This window comes from Taudactylus pleione, unplaced genomic scaffold, assembly GCF_031769625.1.
Source record: "Taudactylus pleione unplaced genomic scaffold, aTauple2 ptg000127l, whole genome shotgun sequence".
In the NCBI taxonomy this organism is placed as follows: domain Eukaryota; kingdom Metazoa; phylum Chordata; class Amphibia; order Anura; family Myobatrachidae; genus Taudactylus; species Taudactylus pleione.
Genome location: NW_028284529.1, coordinates 10580752 through 10604225, shown reverse-complemented (window position 1 = coordinate 10604225; position 23474 = coordinate 10580752). Strand labels below are relative to the sequence as shown.

Genomic DNA, 23474 nt, shown 5'->3' with positions numbered 1-23474 from the left:
GACTCCAGATATTATGTAGCCCCTGACCCTCTGAGTACCTCGCTTATATTTACTTTCTCACCACCAAGAGAGTGCCCAGAGTTGAGATCCAGCTGACCAATGAGGGGGAATGGCCGGCACCGGCCGCAGTAACGCAAAAGTTACAGCCCTGTGTGGTATAGTTGGAATAGGAAGGGACATGCAAAGCTAGAGAAATGAAAGATGAACCAATCACTATAGAAATGTCAAGACCGTCATGGCTGTCCATCATAATTTATATTAACCACATTTTTCCAGTTGTGCAAACTATGGTCAGTAATGCACAGGAATACCAGACCCACAAAAAACACTGGCAAAAGGTTTTGCAGCAGTACATATACTGTACAGAAAAGTAATTGTTCATGTGACTTTTGCAATGTATAAAATAGCATGTGGTCATCATGCAGCAATTGACAACTCACAGCTTATGAGCTGCCGTGATTTAAGATGTACTTCTGGCACAGTTAGACAATTCAAGGCCAGGCATGCGATAGCCATGCCAATGTATTGGTGGTCAGTCTCATGCATTATGGATACCTGGTGGGCTTTTGAAATAGGGATCAAAAGCCTAGATTGGTCCCCAATGACACTCCTAAGTAGGCCCATATTAGAAGTAGTAGCTAATGCAGGCACCTGGAACAACTGTAAGAAATTAGGACACATTGCAAACAATTGGTCTGTTAAAGACTCTCTCTGGAAAGGATCTAACTCCATGTGATTTGAATCTGGACTCCCTCAAGAACTCTGATTGGATGTGGACTCACTGTGGACCCATGAATTAGACAGGGGTAAATTTACAAAGATTCAGTTTTGGTCGATTTGGTGTTTTCCGGCAATTTTGGTGTGATTTTGCAAATTGGAGATTAATTAAAGGCCAATTTGACTGCATTCACAGGTAAAACACAACTTAACACACCAATTTGACACAATACACCATCGGATAAATCTTTGTATTATTTACATGAACTCAAATGCAAATCACAAATTTACTAAGAATTGTATTTGTCAAATCAAGCAAAATCACACCAAAATTGCAGCACAATGCACAAAATAAATAGGCCTGCCTGTCAGCAGCATTTTTGATCAGAGCACTGCACAGATCAGTAGGATCTGTACAGGTTTTGATGTTTAAAAGATTAAACAAAGGGTTACTTTTTCTTATAAAAATGTGCAAGGGGTCCCCCTTCCCAAAGCATAACCAGCCCTGGACCTCTGAGCCCAGTGTGGTACTGAAAATCAGGGGAAAAATCAGCGTTGGGCTTCCTCTATTTCCCAGTAATCAGCACTGGGTTGAAGCAGCCGAGGGGCTTACACCTTAGCAGTATGTCACACAGCATGGAATCCCTCTGCCATAATGTAAAACCAACCCCAATGTGGGCAGCCCATAGCTGTAAATCCTTAAAAGTGGAGACACCCCCAAAAATGGGGTAACCCCTCCCAAATATCTACCAGCCCTGGGGGCTTTGGGTGCTGAGGTAATAGTATAATATATAGCTTTAATATTGTTCTTTAGAGTGGAACTACAGATCACAGCAAGCTGCCTCGGCATGCTAGTACTTGGGGAGACAAGTGCCAGTGTGCCCAGACATTGACGGCCCTTAGGCACCTATAGTTCCACTGTATAGAAAATATTACAAAAACCACAGAACATACATAGAATGTTGTAACACTTTATTACACAAATTAACACTTCACATTTACCTTGTCCTTGAATTTGCTCAGTCCCCTTGTCCATGTAGAAGTCCAGGGTCTTGGAAAAACAACAAAATGCAATTACCAAAGCCCACGAGCATTCTGTACACTATGCACACCTCTAACCAGGATCTGACAGTTCCCACATGGGTCACTACACTAGACAATGTTGATGTGCTGATTGGCTAATAGTTGGACACTCTCAGCTAATCAGCAGATGGTTTCTATGGCAGCATCCACTGATTGGATGAGAGTGTCCAATGTTGCAGCTTTCTGGCACCAAGGTGCTGTGACCGTCATCGCAGACACTGATCGGCACATGTGTAGTACAGATTCTGCGCATGTATCAAGCGTTTGCATACTGCACTGAATCAGGACCATTATTAATATTCTTTATTTATATGGTGCCACAAGTGGCCCGCAGCACCTATACATTTGTACAATAGCACTCTATACTAGAACTTGGCAACACTATTGTAAAACTTGGCTGTACTGCACAATTCACTGGAAGAATTCAGCTGCAGCCATTTTCCTGGAGATTTACGCATATGCATTAGAACAATCACTGGGAATATGGTGCCCATGCCATGTTCCAGGAGACCTGCACATGTGCAGTAGACATGTTGCCAGAGTCTACTCATCTGCGCTGCCTGAGAAAGAGGAGGGGGCCCGCACAGAAACTAGACACAAACCCACTTCTCTCTTAAGCTTCCCCAGCAGTAGACATGCTGTAAAATGCTAGTTGGGCTACATGCGGCCAGAGGCTCACCAGTTGGACATCCCAGATGTAGGCTGTATGAAATGTTACATAGTATAACACTTATTATGAGACTCCTCTTGGAAGTATTATTTCTTCTGACTCATGTTGAGATTACTGTGAGAAACTGATTGTCTGATCACTCAGCTTGGTGCTTTATTTTAGTAATTCCAATCTCTGGCGATAGAAATCTGTGCTGTGTAGTATTTGAAGTGAGGCGCTGTTATTTTATACAAATATAAAAACATTCTATATGCAAAAGCATACTATTATCCTTTATATATACTGAAATGTAATGCAGCACTGTATTTTGAGCACATCCTGATACAAATAAATACCATAAAATTACATGAAACAGAAGCTAAAGAATCAATGCCTAAATGATCTTACAGTCTTAGATGATGGGGAACAATTGATACATAAGGCAGCAGAATTAAAGTTGTACTTTGTGTCGTACAAACAGTCCCTCTGTTGGGTATGATGTGTCCTCGTACACTGTGGCTTCAGTTGCGCCAAACAGTCCCTCTCAGCGCTTCAGGTCCAGAGCAACTCGGCCACGCTATGCATCTTTCTCTACCAAAATGTGCATATTATTTGCATAAATAAAACAACTGGTAGCAACAAAACTACTGTACATTACTATCTTCCACTGATCAGTTTGATGTGCAACATTTGTACATTTTCTGAATCTGTTTATAAAGTGCTAGGGATGTAGTTAGCAGACCAATGAATGGGATGTCACCAGTGTAAATCCTGATGGTGGAAGCCTATGTTAATCCTGACACGGGAATAAAGACAGATGCCATCCCGAACGAAGTAAGCCTTGGGCGTCTTAGCTGTTAGACTTTAGGCAGAATAGCAAGGTTAGGGTTAGGTTTTGAAGGGCTTTGGTTAGGCACCACTGGGGGGGGTTAGGGTTAGGCACTAAGGGGAGTGGGTTAGGTTTAGGCATGAAGGGGGAGACTTAGGTTTAGACATTAACGGGGAAGGTTAGGGTGCAGGTGTGGATGGTTAGTGTTAGTCTACAAGAAGGGAGGGTTAGTATACTTACCCAACCCCTCTCAGGATACCAACCATTGGGATGCCATTGTCGGTATTTTGACAGGAGGCATCCCGACAGCCGGTATTGCATACCCATTCTGAAGTGCAACGTTCCAGCAGCCAAGGCTTTTTCTTACTCCAAGTTCCGATGTTCTTCATCTGTGACTGTCTTTGGTTAGTTACATTTATGTGAAGTTACTGATATGTAGTACATTTGGAATAAGAAGGGACAGTGGCAGGTGGAGAAATTAAAGATGAACCAGTAATTGTTAAAATGTCAAAACAGTCATGGCTTTCCATCTCCATTTATATTATCTAAGCTTCATTCCTGTTCCTGTTCATTAAAGGCTTTCACTATGCTGCTGCATGGGCACTCCTGTGGTTATCCACCAGCTTTGAGTAACGTTATATTTTTCTTTGGCATAATGCTCACTGTTGGACACACAGACAAGTTTACAAAATTTGCAGTGACAGCAGAAAACAAATGAGGAAGCACAGAGATGACAGTAAGAAATTTTAACTCACTTGTCTAGCAACTGAACTGAAATAAAGATCTTCAAAATTGTTGCAGTAAAGTAACAGCTGTAGACCATGCTTGAGTGATTTTAATGGAAACACAGTAGATGGTGCTGTTTCTTAAATTGTAACAGTGCATTCTATTATACAAACTTTAATTTAATCCTCCATTTTATGTTATGTTGCAAGGTTTACTTATTAAGTTCAAAGCAAAGTTTACCCCACATCTTCCCTTCATGTTAACAAAGAACAATATTTTACAGAAAATTCATGGGTCAAGTCATAGCACAACAGAAGAATACAAAAAACCACCTAGTGTATGTGAGTAATTCAATACTGTATTTCAAAGGGAAGAAGGCAAGTAAAGAAAGAAAATGGCTGACAGCTCAAAGCTTAAACTAGCAGTGACTAATGTGAATAATGACAAATATAACCTGTGGAAATTTAAAGGTTGATATACTACTATACAGAGATTACTTGTGGGAGATTATTACTATAGACAGATCAGAATTTAATAACTAAGAATAGAATAAGATAGGCAGACATGATCAACAATAAGCCTATAAATTGAAGATGACCAGCTTATTCACATAAGACATGAGACGACTCCAAAATCTATTAGGGATGCATTAAAAAAATTGTGAAAACTGCAATTTAAACAGCAGCTATTTCTACTGTGAAAACAAATGTGTGTAATTTTTTTTGTGGTTCAACATTAATCCACCTTTCCAAAACAGCAAAAAGCTAGGTTTTCATAATAAAATCTGCATTTCAAAAGGATAATGCATTTTTTTTTCTTTTACATGTTTGATTGAAATGAATAAAAATGGTAAGAAAAATATGGTAGGCCAAAAAGGTCAACCAATTTGAAACTACAGATGTATTCATATACACCTATTTACCTATCCTCAAGTTGCTCCAAATAGCTCCATTTAGCGCACCACGGACTTTGCTTCTAAGACGCATTAAAAAACTAATCCTAAGTACCCAGTACACTATAAGTAGTACACAGAGGCACCGGGCTGGGGGCTGTGTGACAGGGTGCGGAGACAGAGAGTACAGGGGTCAGGGTACCGGGCTGAATGAATGGGTGATGCTGTGAGTGGGTGGAGTGGCTGTATTTTGTATTTGACCACGGCATCGGCTGCGAGCCAATCATGACTGGCAGATTGGTAGCCAATCAGGAGCGCCAGCCCCAAATTAAAAATGCCACAGCTGTCTGTCTACATGGCTGCTGGTCCGCAAGCTGTAACCACCTTACAGTCCAGTACTAACTTCACATCGCCGCCATTGTGGCTCCATCCGGTGCCAGGACAACAGCAACGTCCTCCTCTGCGTGTCGCTCTAAGCAGCCACCTACCTGGCATAATGGTAGGGCCGTCACTGACTGCTTACATATGGTTAACAACAATATATGTTGCTGTAAATATGTTATAGCTCTAAAACAGAAATAATTTTCCTGAACTGTCTATATCATAACAGCCTGCAGAATTTCTTGCCTATTTGTTATATTTTCAAAGGTCGGTAAGTGTAGGTTTTGGAGCAGCACATTTGTTTGTCTTTTTATTCCTAGTTAAATCATTAGAGATTCCCAAACCTGTGCTGTACTTTATCATTATGACGAGGCTTGGAACATTGTCAAAAGAGAGGGGAGGGACACAAAGTCATTTTTTGGTAAAAGATAATTAAAGTAGAGCTATTACACAAATCTTTCTAGACTCTGTGTCTGATTAAGTCATTTAATTAAAAATAAAAAGAGCACAATATGGAATTTTAAAAAAATTGCACATTAATGGCCTTAGTGTATTTCAGTAATTTTTAATACTAAATATCATATATAGGGCATACTTTAGAGTTACTACTTCCAGAAACAGATGCTTTCAATTGACCTGAACCGTTGTATTAAGATAAAAATGTGGCCAAAGCAAGGGTACGCCACAGTCATAATCATAATGCTGACTGTTGTACCTCTACAGTGTTAAAATAATAATAATTAAAATTAGACTTGTGAGCATAAGGTACATTAAAAAGAATAATTATCTCCTGTGTTAGGATCCCTCACAAAAACGGTAACCAATACCATGTTAGGACAGGCTTGTCTTGTCATACTACGAGAAGGTCCCCCATCGTAGTGTGAACTAGTCTCCTGTCGTAATGCTAAATAGTCCCAACCAGGTCAGTATGTGACTGGAGCTTCTGGGGAGGGCTCCAAAAACTGTGATCCCTGCTTCCTCCTAAATACCACCAGATCTATACTGAATAGCACTGGGAAGCTTCTATATACACACCTGGGATGGGAAAAATGGGACTTTACTGCAAATTTTATTTCCGGCCAATGTAGTTACCCCCCATCTTTCCCGTAAAAAAAAAAACGTTTTCGATCAAAAACACATAGGATCTAGGAGAAGATCCTGAATCCGTGTGTTTTCATAATCGCGGGCGCAAAAGAACTGCACTTTTCAGGGATTTTGTTTTGCCTGCCTCCAGGCAGTTGAAAAAAATCCCCTATAGTGTTGGCTATCGGGGTCAATTGAATAACCCCTGGGGGTCAATTAGCTATGGTAATTTACCTTGGCTAATTGAATTCCCCCCTTAGTCTTAGCTATTGTGAAACTAAAGGCTGTGAAACATGAAAATCAACTAAATACAAAATATAATAAATAAAAATAAATTACATAAATTCAAGAGTTACAGTAAATAAACTTTTGTTAACCCTTCATGAGTGATATCAGATGAAACATTAGGTGTTCAGGGGTCGATCTACATCAGAAGATGAGATTATACATGAGAATTAACATAAGGTGAAATCTGGACAGATATGTTGCCTCAGACCAGGAGCACAAGGCTGCAGGCCACTGATTTCCCATTCTTCATCCTCTTGAGGGAATAGGGCCCTAGTACTGTACTAATCACTGGACTTTCTGCTCTATCCACTTTCACTTCCACAGAGGATGGAAATATGGGAGGGATTTTAAATACAGTGTATGCTGACACTGTATAAGTAAATGCTAATAATAATGGTAATAATAATATTACCCCCATCCAGAAATATGCCAGTTAGTGCCAGAAATATTTGAGGAAGGTAGTTTTAATAATCTTGGTGATACAGGTGAGGCTGGGTTGGGCCCGCAGGACTAGTCTACAGGACATTGTAGTATGTCACTTTCAAATGCACCAGTGTAGCAGATAGATACAACTTTTGCATGTCTGTATCAAGGGGGGAGGGGCACAGGATTATGCTGTTCACCTTTTTCAGCCTAGGTGGGTGATCATAACACCTTTAATTTCTTACCACTTTTCTTACAGTATATCCCAGAGCATCACAGGTATTAACTCACCAGACATAGCAGATCCTTGTGCTATACTGCAGGGCTGTCAGGTGTTTAGAAATTTACCCAAATAATAACAATCAAATAGCAGCACTGAATGGTAGCAGTAAAAGACACAGTAACTGACACAGAGTAGATAACAAGTCAGATGTAGTTACACCAGCATGTGAAAAAAAGGATATTCTCCCATATCAACCTATCCATATGCTTGGTTCATAGTCATCATCATTATCATTGTGTACTTTCAATATCCCTATACTCTGTGCGACAGATTCATCTCAATCAGGTATATATACCTGTATGTGTATAAAGAAGGAAAAGCACTGGGTACGGAATTGAATAAACCGATAAAATTAAGAATTATTTTATTAATATGGTTGTGAACCATTAGAATATATGAAAAATATAAAGCTGGATTGACACAAGAGTTGCAGAGTTCATCTACTCCCTTACCGACCAACATCTGTGTTTATAAACTTGGGACCCCCGGGTGTCAAAGGCATGCACGCCCAAAAGGGACAATGGCCTTGTGAGAAAGAGGTGTGGTCTCGCTACATGCCCCCGTTTTCATCATTCTTGGGGCATACTCAGCACTCCCAGGGAAGCTGTGCTGCCCTCAGGCTCTCCTCTCACTACATCAGCATACAGAGATTCATGCTCCTCAGCCAAGTGATACCAGGGCACAGATCCAAACAACTGCAGCTTAACACCACATGACTAGTACTTCTGCTTCTCAATTATGTGTCACTCATGCTCTTTACAACAGAGGCCACAAAAGAGCATAACGTTCACCAGCGCCGTATCTGGACGGCAGTGCACCCTGTGCAGCACTGCCGCCCCTCGCGCTCCCTCTCTGCCCCCCCTCCTCCCCCTGAGCGCTTACCTTTTCTTCCAGGGGTGGAGGGAGGGCGGGATCCTGTGCCGACGTTCTTGTATGCCGCGCACCACTGCCGGAGGTCTCTTCATGCAGACCTCTGGCGCCGGGAAGTGTGTACGGACGGTGCCGCTGGAGGATTCCGCCCTGTGCGGAGGCACCGGCCGCACCACCCTCCCTACGGCCCTGGCGTTCACCAGGTACCGCTTATAAAAACAAAATACCTTCTGCATATGGATTCCTAAGGTACTATAAAAGCTATATAAGGAGTACCACTTACAGTGTGCAAAGGCAATATTAGCTGATTTGGTGCCTGACTCAGAGGCAAAGCTGCAACTAGGGGAGGCTAAGGGGGTGCCAGACTCGAGGGAGTGCCGGGGAGAGGCTTCCGCAAGGCTAGGTTGCTGCTCTTGTGGACTTGAGAGGCACAGAGACACCGTCAGTCTAATGTGGTGCCGGTCACAACCCAATCAGTGCTCGCGGACCGGCATCCAATCAGCAAAGGCTGCCGGTCCGTGAGCTCCAATTGGTTCACTAGCGGCACCACATTACAATGACGGCAGTACTGATAGTTCCGCAGTGCGCAGCAGCCTCGTCCCGCTCCACGCCGAGCTCACGGCCCTGGCAGGTAAGAGAAGGGGCTGATTAAAAAACCAGGTAAAATGAAAACTCTGAAGTCAGTCAGTCAGCCACAGAACCTGTGTAATTCATATGTGTCCCTTATTAAAGGAATGAGGTCGCAACGCTAACTGGTGCATACAAGTTCAGTCCTATTGTGAGTCCTGATATTAGTGGTATTATTTTAAAACTGTTTTGATTTGCTTGAATCCTAGTTATGCTACCTACTGCAAATGGCTGTTTTATTTTATTTATGATTATAACTGTGTGCGGTTAGCACTATGAAAGGTTCAAACCTGCAGATTTATATTTCTACTATTTAATTGCAATACAGTGCTATATATTTTATTATATTCTAATGATTCACAACCTTATTGATAACATTTTTTTTTTCTGTTATCTTTCTTAATTCTATTGGCCTGTTCAATTCAGTTCCCAGTGCTTTTCCGTCTTTATGTATATTCTCTACTACATATGAGGCTGAATACCTCATAGACAACAGCAGGGTCCTTTGTGAATCAAATCAACAAATTTTAAACTACATACAGGTTTTCTACTTCACCAACAGGGAATTTTGATTCTTTATTTGATATCTTCGTGTGCGGACAACTCAGCATAGACCGCAATTCTGTTGACACGCCCTCAACTTGCCGCTATAAACTAAGGGCCTGATTCAGAGCCGCTCGTAAGCGGCCGCTCGTTCGCTCCGAGCGATGTTCGCACAACTGCGCATGCATATGGGTTGTAATACGCATGCGCGAACCAGTCATTGCGGAAGGAAATTGTGTTTTCGCAAAATAGCGAATGCCTGCTAATTTGAGTGACAAAATGAGGCGTTTGTGGGTGGTAACGGGAAGGTGCTTGAAAACGGGGAGTGGAGATCCGAACGCAGGCGTGCCAAATGGTCAAAACGGGCATTTTAAGGGTGTGTATAATTAACAAAGCAGTGTCATCGAAAGCATCACTTGGTTGTCTTTTAGCCAGAACTGTTCGCATGATTGCGGTAGGAAAATCCTACCACAAGCACTGCGAGCAGTTCATACGCCTTTCGATGTACTCGATTAATCTAATAAATAGCGAGCGGCCAGGGGGCGTTTTAAAAAAAATAGTGAGCGCATGTTTCGTTCCCTCGTTCAGACATAGAGGCGTCAACAGACCTCAAAGAGCGAGCGCTCTATTTAAATATCCGGCCCGTTTTTCTGAACGAGCGAGCGCAAATAGCGTCCGGCTCTGAATCAGGCCCTAAGTTACCACCCAATTCTGCTCATTCAGTTACAAGTGGAGATGTAAATGAGTTGCATAAAATTCTGTGTCGCCCCCTTAGAGGCGCAGGCTTAGCTACAGAGCATGCCTAGCACTAAAACACGCAAGATCCTGCCGTTTTAAAATTACGAGTGTGTACAATTGGTCACTAGTCATGCATTATGGAAATATTTGTTTAATGAAATAGAGAGTTTTATGCCAGAATAGAATCTGTCCCATGGTGACTGCAAGAGGTACATTATATTAAATTAAGAATTCTACCTTTAAACAATAGTACGTGCCTATCTGCATTACTTTGTTGTATTTTAGTGTATATTCCTGCTGCTCCTAAGAATCATTTTACTTCCTGACCAAGTTTACTGTATCTTGGAGCCTCAAGTCTCTAAATATTTCTTGTCTGTTTAATTCCTCCTCATCCCTTGATCTTACATCTTGACCCTAATACTGACCCTAACACTCTTGTCAAAACCTATTATTCTGTCTCCATTGCTGTGTTTTTCTCTGAACTGTTATTTTTCTACTAAATCGGTATAGATTTGCTCTAAAGAAAGTGTTACATGCTGGCATATTGTCACTAATGAAATGTCATCAGCTGGTGCAGAGGTACAGTAGGTTGCGTTTTGGGTACCCGACATTCAGTTTTACTAGCCAAAATAATTTCCGAACCAACATTACAAAATGTGCAAACATTTACAGAAGTAGTAGATGGGTACTAGAAATGTTGTGAAGTTATTTTAATGTAATAAAACATGGGTACTACCATTGCATTGGGATGCGCCATTCAAGACTTACTGTAGTAGCACATTTGTAAAAATATATAACCAAACAAATAAAGCAAGCAGGTGTCATTGGGCCTTATTCAGAGGAGTGCGCAAATCCAGTCACGGCTGTGATTCGGTATGCAGCTGCAGGAATTTGACGCCCTCTAGTACCAACTGTAATCCGCCACTTGGGTACAAAGATGCACCACCAGTCGCATATCAGTCACCCATCAATCTTCTGAGCAATCCAATGGTTGCTCAGAATGTCCATCGCAAGTAAGCCACTAGAGCTCTTAACGCTGTGAGCGAATTTGCATTCGTAGACTGAGACATGCCCCAAAATGGTCTCGACGTGCCTGTATTTACCTCGCTACCCCCATTACCTCCTAAAATTGCTCCTTGACTGTCAACCACACTGCATTCAAAACCTCATTGCGACCGCCGTTAGTAATATAACTTGGAGCATGCGCAGTGCAACTCATAAGCATCATCTTTGCGTGCACCTCTGTACCAGGCCCACTGTTACACATACAGAGATTTAGCTGCAGTGTAAAACTTTCTCAGAAAGACTGTCTCCCACCAATTCATTATACACGGTACAGCATATTTATTAAATTAAAAATCCTCTTAGAACAGCTACATTCGAAGGATTAAGTTAAAATCTTTGTATTTAAGAGATGGTCTTTATGTCACGAGTGCCTGTAAAATCCTCACTCCGTTAATACAGGACCATAGTCATTCCTATTTTTCTCGCCATCTGTATCAAAACTGCTTCATAATTGTTTCCATCACTATTTGCTGCCTACTCATCATCATCTCTTGAACTCTTTGTAGCAGTGCCTCAAGCTGTATCTTAGCACCACTTCTCTTCCATGCACTCCTGGCAAACTTATTAGCTGTTTTACTTCAAGCATCACCTCAGTGTGGACAAAGCTTAAATGTATTTTTCAAAACAGCCAAAGGAGGTTTCTGTAGCAGTATTACAGAGTTTGTGTACAGAGTGATATTGTCTTGCTATTGTAATGTACTTGATACTGTAGACTATTGTTGTTATTATTATCGTTTTTACAAAGTACATGAACAAATAAGTGACCAATGACTTACAGTACAATACAATGGATAATATACATTGCTACATTACCGACCATAGCACCCAAATAAGCAACATAACATAACATAAGCAGTCAAGTGTTAGGTGCCCTAGTGGGGAGTAAGAAGTAGATGGAAGTAAAGTAAAGAGAATCACAAGAGGGTAGAGGGCCCTGCTTGTAAGAACTTACATTTTAAAGACTAGAGACTAGAGATGTAAATTGCCGCAAAGTTCGCCTTGCCATGATTTTCCTCAATTTACTAACAATTCACTCCGATTGACTAACTCCTGGGGGTATATTTACTAAGGTGAGAGTTTTCAGAAGTGAAGATGTTGCCCATAGCAACATCTTGATTCTAGTTATTATCTTCTAAAAGGTGCAAGTTGAATGTTAAGTAGAATCTGATTGGTTGCTATGGGCAACATCGCCATTTCTAAAAACTATCACTTTAGTAAATATACCCCCTAGTGCCGATTTGCCCCACTCATTTCCTGTCAGCCATCTTTTACTATAGTAAAAGTACATTTGCTGTCGGCCATCTATCCTTTTAAACCTAACGAAGCCTGTACAGATCATAGTGATATGTGCAGTGCTTTTCCCAAACTTGCCTGCCACAGGCAGGTCTATTGTTTGGGTTGTGTTTGCTGTTGTTTTATGGTAATTTTTTTTTTCTTCTACTGTATTTTCCATTGGTTTTGAATGGAAAGGTTAAAACCAATGGCAAATACAACAGGGAAAACCGACTGACATTGATGTTAGGTTTCAATTGAAGTTGAAACCCAATGGATAGTAAATAGACATTTTTTAAACAGCCATTTTTTAAATGAAGCCATCTATAACCATCAGTTTATGATTAGTAAATTTATCCCCAAGTCCTGAAGACAACCAAATACTGTACCAGTGAACACATAAATAGTGTTACATGTGAAATGGGGTTGCTATACATAAAGTCTTTGGCTCTGATTCAGAGATGTAGCTGTGATTGTACATGGAATGCAGCTGCAAAAATATGCTGTTTCCAAAGCTTACCCGAGCACTACTGCCTTCTCATATGCATCCAACGACGTGCAACAATGTAAGCATCAGTACCATCGATGTAGACTGTGCAGCCATGCAGCTCGTAAGTCAAATCTGAATAGCGCAAACACTGCAGCTCTCCTGACATGCTGAGAGAGCTCTCATGTTGTGAAGGTGATCGCATTGACTAATTTATGCACGCACATGAAACAGCGTTTAAATGACCCGACATGCCTGCGTTTTTCTAACCAAGCCCCCGTTCCCACCCCCAAATGCTGACTACCTGTCACTCATCTTGTGAGTGGTTATTATTAGAGATGAGCAGGTCCGGTTCCCTGGAAAACAGACCCACCCGAACTTCGCCATCCGAGCCGGGATCCGAGTCCAGCTCGGGTTTTCCCGCCTGACTCGGATCCCAAAATGAGGCAAAACATCATCATCCTGCTGTCGTATTCTCACGGGTTTTGGACACTATCAAGGTACCCGGTCAGCAGAGCAATTTCACTCTGGCTGTATCTGTCCAGGGGTGCTGTTTCTGTCCAGTGGTGCTGTGTCTGTCCAGGGCAGGGCTGCTGTGTCCATCAGGGGTTTCTGTGTCCAACCAGGGGCAGTGGCTGCTGTGTCCATCCAGGGGTTGCTGTTTACAGCCAGGGCAGGACTGATGTATCCATCCAGGGGCTGCTGTGTCCATCCAGGGGCAGTGGCTGCTGTGTCCATCCAGGGGCTGATGTGTCCATACAGGGCAGGGGCTGCTGTGTCCACTTAGGGGTTGCTGTGTCTATGCAGGGCAGGGGCTGCTGTGTCCATCCAGGGGTTTCTGTGTCCATCCAGGGGCTGTTGTGGCCATCCAGGGGTTGCTGTGTCCATCCAGGGGTTGCTGTGTCCATCCAGGAGCAGGGGCTGCTGTGTACTTTCAGGGGTGCTCTGCCATCCAAGGGTGCCCAGTGTAAAAAAAAATAAAAGCTAACAATATATCTTTTTTTTTGTATTGCACCCCAGTGTATTAGATATTTTTTTTTTACTGTGTCACTGCCGGTCAGACCACAGTGTAATATTCATACACGTATTGTGACACTATGTAGCAGCACAGTGTAATATTCATACACATATTGTGACACTGTAAGTGTAACTGCAGTGTAATATTCAACACGTATTGTGACACTGTAAGTGGTAGCGCAGTGTATTCATAAAAAATATTGTGACACTAAGTGGTAGCGCAGTATTTTATTCATAAAAAATATTGTGACTCTGTAAGTGGAAATGAAGTCTAATATCCAACATGTATTGTTACACTGTAAGTGGTAGCACAGTGTTTTATTCATAAAAAATATTGTGACACGAAGTGGAAATGCAGTGTAATATTCAACACACATTTTGAGCATTGGAAGTGGTAGCGCAGTGTATTCATAAAAAATATTGTGACACTGGTAGTGGTAGCACATTGTCAATTCATAAAAATATTGTGACACTGTAGATCATTGATACCGCAGTGTAATATTTAAAATTGGTACAAATGTATGTGTGTGTTGTACCCTGCTTCATTCATTTTTGTTGATATGGGAAACAATCAGTTGTGAGTAGAGCAGGAACCGCATACTAGTGCTGGAGCTGCTGCCAGTGCCAAAAGTCATGACAATACTAGTCCATTTACATAATCTACTAAAGCCGATGCCCAAGGGTATACCGGGCTTAAGTCAGGGCATCTAAAATCAAAGAAGCAATCTTTTACATTGGTAAAGAAAATAAACATCAAAGGAAAAGTTAGCTGCAGAAAGACATAAAATTGGCAATATGACTTTCACCACACGAAGTGGCAAGGAAAGGCTAAGGCCTTGGCCTTTATTTATGACTGGTGGTTTTGCCTCTTATGATGATGTAAGTACAACTGAACATGCTGAAAAGAAATTGAAGATGCTTCTGCGGAAGTGCACCAGGATGAGGAGGATATTTGTGTAGCAGATGATAATAAGGATGTTATTGATGAGGATGTTGTTTGTGTAAATCAGGCACCAGTAGAAGAAATAGTTGTTGCCCATGATAAGGAAAAGCCCATTGTCATATCTGGACATAAGACAATACAATCCACTTCTCATGTTTGGAATTATTTCTACCCAAATCCGGACAACAATTGTCAATCCTTTTGTACAGTCAGTAAGTAGAGGTAGGGACTGTAAACATCTAGGAACCTCCTCCCTGTTATGTCATCTGCAGCACATCCATCCAAAAAGTTTTTGTAAAATTCAGAAACTTTGGCTAAAAAAGTAGCAACAAGCAGTCCGGTGTCAGCTAGCTCCCTTCTCTCTGCTAGATCCAAGCACCTGCCATCTTCACCACTAACACCTTCATCAACAATATCCTCAATCATGAAGCAATTGGTTTGTTTGGGCCCCCAGAAGACAAGCTATAAATGGGCAACTGACATTGCTGGCAATGATCTCTATGTGCACAAACTGGCTTTAACAGAGGCAACAGACTGTCTGGCACGCCTATTTGGATGCTATCATTAAAAATAGTCTTCAACCAGTCTTTGAATGGTGACCATATTAGAAGGAGTCGCGGTAGAGTTCTCATTATTTTAATTGTAGGCAATTTGTTTAGACCCAACCAGATGTCAAAACTTGGTTGTGTTGACTCATCTGCATCACCAGTGGGCCTTTTGAGAAAGTTTAGTCTTTCCCTGGCAGCCACACTTGTTGGAAAAACTGAAGGAGGAGTAATAACTGCATCACGTGCCACTTGAGCGGACAATTTGCTTACCGAGAGCTCTTTGCATCTCTTCAGATCTATGTCCATTGGGAAGAAAGACACGATGTATGACTTAAACCTAGGATCAAGCACGGTCACAAAAATGTATTGATCTGATTGGAAGGTTCTCATAATCCTTGGTTCCTGGTGTAGAGAATAAAGGACTTGATCTGCAAGTCCAACATACTTTGCAAAATTGCTTCATTTCAGCTCCTCCTTCAGTTTCTCAAGTTGCTTTTCAGACCGTCTAATTAGGTGAATTACCTGACTCAAGCTGGCAGCATCTGAACTCACTTCACAGGTGACTACTTCTAAGGGTTTCAGCACTTTGCACAACACCAAAAGTTTTTTTCCACTGAGCTTGAGTAAGGTGCATTCCCTCTCCTCTTCCTATGTCATAGTTCGACGTGTAATTTTGGATGGCTATTTGCTGTTCCTCTATCTGCTGAAGCATATAAAGGGTAGAGTTCCACCTTGTAACTACCTTTTGCTTCAGCTGGTGGCAGGGCAAATTCAACACTTCTTGCAGGTGCCGCAATCTTCTACATGTGCCTGCTGAGTGGCGAAAATGTCCAGAAATTTTTCGGGCCAGAGGAAGCATTTCCTGCATGGCGCGGTCATTTTAAAAAAAAAATTGCACCAGCAAGTTGATTGCGTGAGAAAAACATAGGACATGTTGGAATTCAGCCAGCTGTAATGCTCTCACAATATTGATGTATTGATGGCATTGTCAGAAATAACAAATCCTGAGGAGAGTCCAAGCGGTGTAAGCCATTTTGCAATGACTTCCCTCAGTTTTTCTAAAAGGTTGTCAGTGGTATGCCTCTTAAAGAAACCGGTGATACACAGAGTAGCCTGCCTCTGAATGAGCTGCTGTTTCTTAGATGCTGCTGATGTTGGTGGCGCTGAAGGCAATACAGCCACCCAGTGGGCTGTTACAGTCATGTAATCTTGTGTTTGCTCTGTTCCGCTTGTCCACATATCTGTATCTAAGTGGAAAGTTGGTACAATAGAATTTTGGAGGATGCTAATTGATGTTTTTAATGTCCCTTTACAGGCTGGGAATTGCTTTTCTAGTGAAGTGGAATCTAGATGGGATTTGCTAGTGGGAACACAGGACCTCAATTAACTGTCTAAAACTAAAACCCACTGCATTATTGGCAGATATTGGAAGCACATCTAAAACCAGCATAGATGTTATGGCGTCAGTGAATCGCTGTGCAACTGGGTGACTGCTGTCATACTTGCTCCCCCTTGCAAAGGATTGTCTGAGTTTTTTTTTAAACTACTGTTAGTAGTCTTTCTGGTTCCCTTCTAGTATGAAGATCCACTCCCAGCAGCAACAGGCATAGCGCTCAAGGATTCTTCTGGGGCAAGGACTGATGTGAATGATTTAACTATTTTTTGTATTTTTTTTTAAATACCTCCCCTCCTCCCTCATAAATGTGCTTTAGAATCAAAAAAGGAAATTAAATTTACTGCTAATCAAACCTTCCTTTCCCTGCCTTTAACTACATACATAGTCCAACTCCCTCAGGACTCTTGAATAATAAAACCATTTGTTTTCTGATATGCCATGTAGGAAGTTGAACTGCCACAACTGCTGCAATCTTTAACATGTGGTTACTGAATGCAAAAATGTCCAGAAATATTTATGGACACAGACAACATCTCCTGTTGTTAAAAAATACTCTGAACCACCAAGTTGATTTTGTGGGAAAAACAAGGGACATATTATTCACCCATGCTCTCCCCTCCTCCCTCATAAAGTTGCTTCGGAATCAAAAAATAAAAATACATTTACTCTATATAAACCCTTCCTTTCCCTGCCTTCAACTACATACATACTCCATCTCCCTCAGGCACATTGATTAATGAAAACATATGTTTCCTTATGTGCCACGTTTCACGTTGAACTGCCATGTGTTTGTGCTGCCCACTGCTGCCGCTTAGCTTAAACAGCCAGCTAGCTTGATGCAACTTTTGGGCCTAAACTGGATGAAAACTATATTGTGAGTTGCGAGGTGGTCAAACTTGACTTGAAACGAGTGGAAATTAATGTTTTTGATGTTAATAATACTGTAGGAACAAAAAAGCCCAAATTATGTGATTTTAGCAGTTTTTTGGTAAAACCAAATCCAGATCCAAAACACGAATGAGATACAGATCCAAAACCAAAACATGGGGGTCGGCGCACATCCCTACAGTAGTTCTTATGTACGAGAGTAATCACAATGTAGTTGCAGTGTGGCTTTTGCACATTTGCAAACAATCACTTTATCTGCAAAAATCTCGGCTTTGTTTAGAAATGCCCTTTGTCAAGATCAGTTCTTCTGATTATTTATTTTATAGTGAATGAGTTTCATCACATCTATGAAAAACTGCAGATACTTGTTTGACTTAAACTGCATATGCTGGATAAAGGTTGAGCAGAGGGAAATACTTTGTAACACCCACTGTGGTATAAGAGAGTAAATATGACCCTTTGTGTAAATGAGCCATTTGAGGGGCATGTTTGAGACCACGCACAAGACTTGAGTGTTTAATGAGTGTGACTTATGGCCTGATTCAGAGGTGAATGCAATAGCAGCTGCGACTTGTGAATATCCTGATGTGATAGCAGAAACCTGGTCACAGTGTAGCAGGTATGACGGGCATGTGTAGACAGTTCACCTCCTCGTTGATGCATCTCTTTGCACTGTACCAATTTATGACTAAGTGGTCTCCCATCATGCAGGTATTACAGCAACATTTTTTCTTGTGTGGACACAGGTGATGTTACGTGGTGTTGGTTGAACAGTGCAAATACAGTAAGTTGTTCTCTTTATTAATCAAATCATCCAGTACATTTCTTGCTTGCAAAATGATAAAGGAAATGTTTCTACATTTATTTCTCCACTACTGAACAGTAATTGGGTTATGACAATGAAACCAAAAATATATATACCTCCTTCCTAGTCTTTGCTTCCCCCTTTTTTATAAGACTCTCACTGATTTACATGCACTAAACTCATATGAAGTTACTACACTTCACAAGTGTTACTCAGAGCTGCTTCTCACTCTCACTCTGCAGTTCTCCTCATAGGGCTTTATATAAGTATGCATCTCTTATTTTTTATCACAACTTAGCTTCTGCTTTAGAGCATTTCCTCATTTCCCCTTTCCACCTACAGTATTATGGGACCTTCAACTTTCAATTTAGATTAGCCATGTTGCCAATGGAATCAGTATGTATTACCACCGGACCTAAGCCCAGCAGATGAAATCCCGATGCCGGATGGCCGGCAGATGAAGATCCTGACTAAGGTAATAAAAGTACCCTAACCCTCCCCTCTCCCCCCCTAACCCTCCCTTAGGGATGCCTAACCCTAACCTCCCCCCTAGTGCCTAACCCTAACCTCCCCTAGGGGTGCCTAAACCTAACCCTCCCTCCCACACCCTAAACCTAACCCTCCCGGTGGGGTGCCTAACCCTAACCTCCCCCCGGTGGTGCCTGACCCTAACCCCCCTTCCCCTAGCCTAACCCTCCCGAGGGGGTTGCCTAACCCTAAGTCCCACCCAGGAGTCCCTCAACTTAACCCTCCCCCCAGTGGCTATGAGCTCCCGACACCCGGCTTACCTAAAATGAATGATAGGCGTCGAAATACCGATGGCTATCAATAGCTCCACACTGAAATCCCGACGCCTGGCATACCGCATTTAGGTAAGCCAGGCATCGGGATTTCAGTGTGGAGCTATTGATAGCCATCGGTATTTCGACGCCTATCATTAATCCCCTGCCGAGCTTTTACTGTCGGGCAGTCGGCACTTGGCATTTCGGTCGTCGGCTTCCTGACTACATCCCCTGCCAATTGATGGTCTGATGCCGATGATGAGTGTTTCACTATCAACGACCAGTTGCCAATGGTATACTATCAATTGCAGAGGCTGATGGTGAATCACAGCTGCATTTTACGTATGTGCCAACTGCAAATGTGCAAAAATCATTGATGGCTTACCGTAGAGGGCTTATGCCCAATGGTTTAAAACCATCAACCTTCAATGACAGATCAATCAATGGTCAACACTACTGAGATGTCCCTCTCTGTTCTCACTAACAGGAATCACCTTAGCTGTGTGTCTCACTTCGCCCATCTTTCTCTGACAGGACAAATCACAGAGCTGTATCACTCTGCTCTTCTCTTCACTAACAGATCACACACAGAGAACTGTATCACTCTGACTACTGTAATACGTACATAAGTACAAGTCTAAGTTGCAGTGATACCATTGGTTGGTTAACTATTGACGGTCACCATCCAAGGTGGCATCAGTGAATACCATTAATGGCATTAAACCATTGATGATTAACAATCAATGGTTTGCACCTATTGAATATCACCCATGCTGAGGGGGGCAGAGAGGACTGCAGACTATCAACGTTGAGAGCAGGGCTTAGTGGGCTGCTAAGAAGGAGGGACTAAAAATCGCATTGGCTCCCAGTCTGCCATCATATCTACACCACAGTTGGAAAACCTTTTCGATGGTTGTTAAGTATCACTGGTTGACCCTTACAAAGTTACACCTCTTTACCTCAGTGAAAGGTGAAGCCAGTACCAGGAGATGGCATATCCTGATGTTATAGCAGCGGTGTAAAATTAGAGGAGAAAGACCTCCGTGATCGTCCACCGGCATCCTGACCGCATCTCGAAACAGCAATGCAAAACCATGGGCGTTCCTGGATGGTGACTTGGAGGTGGCCTGAAGTGAATGCAGAAAAGGGCTGTCTCATGGGAATGTTATGGGACTGTCACTGGTGTGTCAGTGAAAGCGGCTATGTTCTCAGCCACAGAGACCATGTTCAGATGAATTTCAGAAGGAGATACTGTGTTTGTCATATGCTGGTGCAGGGGTCGATGGTGGTGACAAACGGTGAGGTAAATGGCTGGGGAGGCACTGGCTAGTATCAGAGCCAGATTTACAGATACATATCTGAACCCGAGGGTTCATGTGGGCATTATACAAAGGTGCAGCAGTATATAGTGCTAGAAATTTGGTGTGTTTTGATCAGGGATGTGCAGAAAAGGTAGACAGGGGAGGCAGTACCTCACCTACCATACACTTTTTACTCCAGAGTTTTGGCTATAAAAATTATTAGAATAATACAAAGAAGATATTTATAATACTTTTGTTAATTTTTTCTTCTCATTTTTATAGTGAAAACTCTGGAGTATACTGAAGTATGACAGAAAAGGCTCTGCCTCACCTGCCTCACCTGACCGCACATCACTTGGCGATGGTGCATGTGATTGTGCACCAATGGTGGAGTGTTCAGAACCACTGGTGAAGTTGCATCATCCACAGGCAATGAAAACGGGCGTTTCAGGGCTTGCACAGTCTGGTGTACGCTAGTACACAAGGGAATGGCTGAAACTAGCATTTGCATATTATCACAGCTGCGACTGTGCAAAAAACGCAGCTGCAATAGTGTCCACCTCAAATCAGGCCCTTAGGTACAAATCTGCTGCACCTGCATTACAGGTTCTTTGCTGTTATTAAAGCTTCATGTGCAGGGGTACGTTTTGCTATTCACGAACAAAAGATGGAGGCAATAGAAAATTAGTAACAGCCATGGGTACCAGAGAGGTAAATTGTAAAGGACAAATACACCCAGGGCTGGTGCTTCCATGGCAGATGCTGCTCCTCTATGCTATTACAGTATAAGGCTGGGAGTATGGTGCTTTGCTATGAACAGAGGATTCCATGCCAAAACCACTTCTAGTTCCAGGATCAAAGGATGCCACCCCCACCTCCTGACTGTTTAGATAAGCAGCAGGAAAGATTGGGTCACATTGTGAAGGGGGCACCACCTCCTATTTTGAAGTGAGTTGTAGCTTTGCCCCTAAATAGTGAAATGTGATTCAATGCAGGATACAAGGGTCCTGCAGCTATAACCCATGCCCACTGTAATTGCAACCACTGAAATCCTACATTAAATCATTAGGGCTTTCCTGCAAGTATATCCACTCAGTTCTTTGCTACAAATGAGGCATATGTTATTGAAGAAGGACTGTTCATTTGGAATTAAGTAGTTATGATCCAAATTGAAAAAATGCACCAGCTAGGTGTAATGTACTTTACCCAACATGACGGAAGTGCATTTACATTTGATATGCAGTTAATAGTGGGCTTTAAATCTAAATCTACTGTAATCGTAATCATAGCTTGTACTACGTCTTTCCCTTACTCATGTCACCGTCCTTGTATAGTCACTGCCTCTCCTCTTTGCATGCTACACAAACTAAAAATCTCATCTTCTATTGTCCTGTAGTCAGAGCAACTTCACACACAGAAAGCTGATTTTATGGCTATTGGGTGTCCTCTCAGTGTGCACACACCAGCTCCTGTAACAGTGGCTCAGTTGTAATTCTTAAAACATGCACATCCATTATCCCTTAATCCCTTTAGTGCTGTAGGTATTCACTAGCTGCTAAGAATGAATGGAGAATGTAGATCCATATATATATATATATATATATATGTATTTTAATTAAAGATTTTTTAAATAGCAAATACAATATGTAAATAAAATACCATGAATCAGATGACCGAGAATAAATAAAATTAAAAACATTAGTCAATGTAATTATATAATTAATATAAATGAAAAACACATTTGTTTATAGTAACAATAATATGAATGTGCTTCATAGTAATGGTAACACATTATTATTTATAAAAAAAATTAAATATATTAATATAATTATTTCTAATATTTTTTTCAATATTAATATAATTATTTCTAATAATAGATTTCAAAAACAATAAAATTATTTACAATATTATTATTTTCAAAACACAACCAATACATACACATAAATATTATACAGATAGACCATACCCCTGTATGATGAAATGGATATAAGCTGGGTGTAAAATAGAATAGCATTTTTTTTGTTCACAAACAAATTAATGGTCGGCTGCTGCCTTCTACAGTTCTTTAGAATCACAATGTCCATTTAGGGCGATGTTAAGAAAGATAGTGAAAGACGCAAAACAGAGATGATTAAAGACGCAAAACTGAGCTGATTCGGATAAACCTAATACACCAGTTCTCTAATGGTTAATTAAGAGTGTGCCACCGTGGAATGAAGAGGAGCAGGAATTGTTTACTGCAATAGTTTTCATGCAAACTGTAGTGTTTCTCTTGGAATCTAATTGTGCCTGATGGACCCATTACTCTGTAATCAGAGCAGCTCCCTTGCTGGATCTCCGGGGGTTAATTAAATGAATGAGGTAGCGGCCACATCTAGGAAACAGACAAGGGGACCACCTGATTTTCTCACCATCCTCCGGGGAAACTATTGTTACTAGGAACAATCAAGTTGCTTGGCATCAGTGGTGTCCTTTACCTCTTGGGTTTATTAGGTTACTAGACCCAGACATTCAGGATGATCCATCACTGTTCCCCATTAGTGAATTGGCCTTGCAGTCGCACTGAGCGGATATCATGAGGAGCTGGGATCCTAAACCGCTCTGAGCTGTATCCGTGGAAGGCTGCTGCTGTCTGTGCAAGGTTAAATGAACAGCAAAGGGAATGTTTGTGTCTTCCTCTTCAGATGTGAGGCTTTTACAGACAGACAGGCAGTCACTAACTGCTATGCACCTTGCAACATGAGCACACTAAGCCCAGCCAGGAAGAGATCAATGATTGGTAAGGGATTTCAATATTTTCTTCATATTTGCAATGCTGTTTCTGTAGACATCGATGCT

At 41.7% G+C, this 23474-nt stretch overlaps 1 protein-coding gene across 3 annotated transcripts in view; it reads left to right on the top strand.

Moving 5' to 3' along the window:
• Positions 1 to 23474, top strand: part of LINGO2 (leucine rich repeat and Ig domain containing 2) — a 1482402-nt gene that overhangs the window by 1257392 nt on the left and 201536 nt on the right. The window contains exon 1 of one of the 3 annotated variants that reach the window (XM_088472625.1): positions 23172 to 23415. The exons of the other annotated variants lie outside the window; for them this stretch is intronic. The gene's annotated coding sequence lies outside the window, so the exon portion shown is untranslated. Of the gene's footprint in view, positions 1 to 23171; positions 23416 to 23474 lie in introns of those variants that run through there. 3 annotated transcript variants of the gene reach the window in all.